The following is a 4,244-nucleotide window of genomic DNA, read 5'->3' on the forward strand; positions in this document are numbered from 1 at the left end:
CTCAGATGACCTGTTCTGCAAGAAGCCAGCTGCCATGTCACAAGGGCACTCAAGCTACCCCATAGAGAAGCTCACATGGCAAGGAACTGAGGCCTCCTGCGGAGAGCCATGTGAGGGAGCCATTTTGGAAGCAGATTCTTTAGCACAGTCAACCCTTCAGATGACTGTTGCCCCAGGCAACATCTTGACTTCAGCCTCACTAGAGGCCCTGAGGTTCTGGACATCCAGCTAAGCCATTCCCTAATTTTTTTTTTTTTTTGTCTTTTTCCGTGTCTGGCAACAGATCGCAACCCTCAGTGTTGCCCCCGTACTGGACCGGGACCGGCAACGGGATCGCAACCCTCGGTGTTTCTCCCACGCCTCGCTCAGCCAGTGAGCGGGAACCGGTCTGTATGTGGGATCCGAACCCTCGGGCGGGAGCGCCGCCGCGCTTCCTCAACCCTTCAGATGACTGTTGCCCCAGGCAACATCTTGACTTCAGCCTCACTAGAGGCCCTGAGGTTCTGGACATCCAGCTAAGCCATTCCCTAATTTTTTTTTTTTTTTGTCTTTTTCCGTGTCTGGCAACAGATCGCAACCCTCAGTGTTGCCCCCGTACTGGACCGGGACCGGCAACGGGATCGCAACCCTCGGTGTTTCTCCCACGCCTCGCTCAGCCAGTGAGCGGGAACCGGTCTGTATGTGGGATCCGAACCCTCGGGCGGGAGCGCCGCCGAGCTTCCCAAGCGGCGCACTATCCAGTGCGCCACCGGGCCAGCCCGCATTCCCTAATTTTTGACCCACAGAAACTTTCATTTAAAATGTTTGTTGTTTTAAGCCACTAAGTTTTGGGTAATTTGTTACACAGTAATAGTAACTAATGCTCTGTCTTCAGTATGTGACACCGTTACACACCTCCTCCTCCAGCCAGTGCTCTTCTGCTTTGGCTTCCATGAAAGCGCTCCGTCTGGAGTTTTCTTTTAGCCTCCTGGCCAGTCTTTGTCCATTTTCTTCCTTAGCTCCTCCTCTGCCGCTGCAGCCGAAACACCAATGCTCCCCATAGCCTCATCTTTAGGCTCCTGCTATCTTTATTCCATTGACCTTAATCACACCCATGGTTAGTCATAATTAAAACTAAAATTTTCATGCCAGTGCCTCCTACCCTTTCTCTGAAGCTTCCTGACTGCCTATTACACAGCGCCATTAAGATGTGGCCCCTTAGGCTGACTGGCTAGCTCAGCTGGTTAGCGTGGCCTTATAACACCAAGGTCAAGGGTTTGGTTCTGCATACATGCCAGCCTCCAAAAAGAAAGAAAAGAGAAAAAGATGTGGCGCCTGGCTCCTCGTACTCACCTGAAATGGAACCGTCCTCTGTATCCTCACACCTGCCACTCTTCCTGCAGACCTGTCCACTGAGAGGGGAACCTCTGTCCTCCTAGTTGCTCCAGTCAGAAATGTTGCTTGCAGCCACCCGGGGCTCTTCCTCACTTGCTGCTTTCAGGACCTTAAGCATTTGGCTCTAGCCAACATGTGGAGTCTAATTTCTCAATCTTTTCTACAGGCTGTTCCAGCTTTCTTTAATTACTTGTGGTTTCCAAACAGTCCTTGCCACTTCAAACTTTGTACATGCTTCTTTCCAGGATTTTGCCTTCCCATCCTCCACCTGCTGACTTTTTAATTTTGGTAAGTCCTGCTTTCAAACTTCAGCATAAGGCTCCTCAGTCTGACTATGCCCACAGATCTCTGTACTTACATGTTAGAGCTGTGCCTGGCAACTCTTCAACTTGTCTTTCCCATTCCCTATCCTTTCTTGGGGGACAATATTCCATGGTGTTTCTACATATCCTATGGCAGCTTTTGTCTCAGACTATCTTTCCAAGGATGTTTGCACAGCAGAAAGGCAGTATCTCTCTCCGGAACATAGCGCAGATTTTATTTCCTGAGCAGTATAATAATGTCTCCCTCTGGGGCAAAGGTTGTGTAGGTTTGTTAGCATCCCTTTATAAAACAGTGAGTTTCCTAAGCTCAGCGTTCCTCAACTGCGATATTAACGCACGGTGTGCCCAGCACCAACGTGAGCTGTTCTGCATCACTCCTGTGGGATGCAGAGGACAAGCAGATCTGAGGCAAATGTGAAGCTTATTCTGTCTGCTGCGCCACAAGTAGTAGAGTTCTTTATCTTTGACCCATGAGTCTCATGTCTTCTGCCCGCATCTGTGGACCCTGAAACATGGCAGGCTAACTTGCTAGCTTGTAAATAGGGTAAAATCCTGAACCCTTCACAGCTCCTGACACCTTTACATATACTTGACTGTAAGTGCCTTGAGAGCAGGGACTGTGTCTGAATGGACCCTGCTTCCCCTGTGGGTAACACAAGGTAGTTGCTCAATAAGTGCTAGCTGCAACTAAAGCAGCGTTGGTCTGAAGGACTTTGGATCGAAGCACTCAGATGTATTTACTGAATTCAACTTTGGAATAAACTGCCATGATTTCTTGTTTAGCCACAGATCTTCCCCCTGGTCATTGGATATTGTGCACATTCCTTGGGTTTGCAGAGGGTGAATGAAGCCCCAGACTTGTGTCAGCGAAAATAAAGTTCTCTGGGGGTTAGGTATTGTATTGCTACAGATAATTCACAATGTAAATAAGCCCTGCTGCAAGTAACTGAAGTGACTAATTTAGCAGAGACTGGGTTTTTCTGGGAGGTGTGTGGTGCAGTTGGGATGGGGATGTCAGTCTCTGTCATCAGCTTCCGAGTAGCAGCAAACCGTCACAGCAGACCAGCTCCTCGTGGAGCCAGACTGACTGCAGACAGACCTGTCTGAGCTTGAACGAAGGAATGAATCAGGGCTTCTGGTGCCTCATATCTTAGAGGCAAAGACTCTTCCCTTCTTCTAACCTTTTACAACTTGAGTAAGTCCAGCCATGACCAGGCAATACTGCCAGTGGGGCTTGCTCATGAGAGGGAAATCTACCAGGCTGCAGCTTTAATCTGGGTTTTGGATCTTGGAAGCCCATATAGCCACCCTTTTCCTGGTTTAGGAGAGTAGAACCTTGACAGCATTTGAGAAAAGGTGGCTTTCAGAGACAGAGGACATCAGGAGGGAAACGGCTTTGCTCAAAGACTATGGCTGATGGCTATTAAAGATCACTTCATTTCATTTAAACTTATTCTATAAATGAGGAACATGGGCTAAATTACTAATAAGGTGATTGATGATTGTGGAATCCCAAGTGACCCCATTTCTATCTCATTAGACTGCTCATTTTTCCTTCTTCCCTTGGCTCTTTCAGGACAAAACCAAAACAAATTTAGTTTAAAGATCTTAACTGGTTTTTATTTGCAATTATAGAATTGGGCAACACCTAGTGTTCTGATGAGCTGAGCAGAGGAGGTTGGTTTTATAGACAGAAAAGGGCTGAGGAAAGCAGAAACAGGAAACGAAATAGGAGTGTTTATTTCAAAGCTACTTTTTTTTTTGGTAAAGGTTAAAGCAGAGAGACCTGCTTATCATGCCAGCTAAAACTGGCCTGTTTGGGACTTTGGCTATTTCTTTTTCGTTTTCCTTATTTCTCGGAAGATAAATATCTTAGTTTTGGATTGGTGGTGTGAACCAGCGTGAGTAGCTCCATTCTGGTTGGGTCTATTGGGCCTAGCGCAGCAGCTCAGGCCAAACCAATGGGCTCCTATCAATTTTACTTAACAGCTCCCTCACTCTTCCTGCACACCCAGAGCACTAGGCTGCAGCATTCTGCTGCCTGATCAGCACGCTTTCTACCTCCTCTCCAGGCCTCTCCTGCAGAGGAGGCGGGGCCCCGCGCAGGCTGGTCTCACCAGGACAGCTACGGTTCTGTGCGCGTGCGAAGCGGTCCCGTGCCCGAGGGGGAGCAGGCCGCGGAAGAGCAACCCTACAGCGCAAGTGGGGGGACGGGGCGGGGAGCCCCAGAAGTGCTCAAGTTTGTTCAGGGAAGGGCAGCCCCGGGAGAGCTTCTCAGGCACATAATCCAGGCCATTACAGCAATTTCACCGCAGTGGGAGGCAGACCAAGGAACGAAGGGCACGAGGGGCTGGCGGTGGCGCCCCGCGCCTGGACAGAAAGAGACGATCTTTCGGAAGCGCGCCCTGCACTAGCTCAGGGCAGACCGGGGCAACGCCCAGCTAACTCCTTCCAGGCGCCCCCTACGTGGGATTGCTTCTGCCGGCTGCGGACACGCGCGCCCAGAGGGAGCCGGAGAGATGTACGTGACCCCGGCGGCGCGCGGCC

The sequence above is a fragment of the Galeopterus variegatus genome, unplaced genomic scaffold, assembly GCF_000696425.1.
Source record: "Galeopterus variegatus unplaced genomic scaffold, G_variegatus-3.0.2 Scaffold5811, whole genome shotgun sequence".
Classification (NCBI taxonomy): domain Eukaryota; kingdom Metazoa; phylum Chordata; class Mammalia; order Dermoptera; family Cynocephalidae; genus Galeopterus; species Galeopterus variegatus.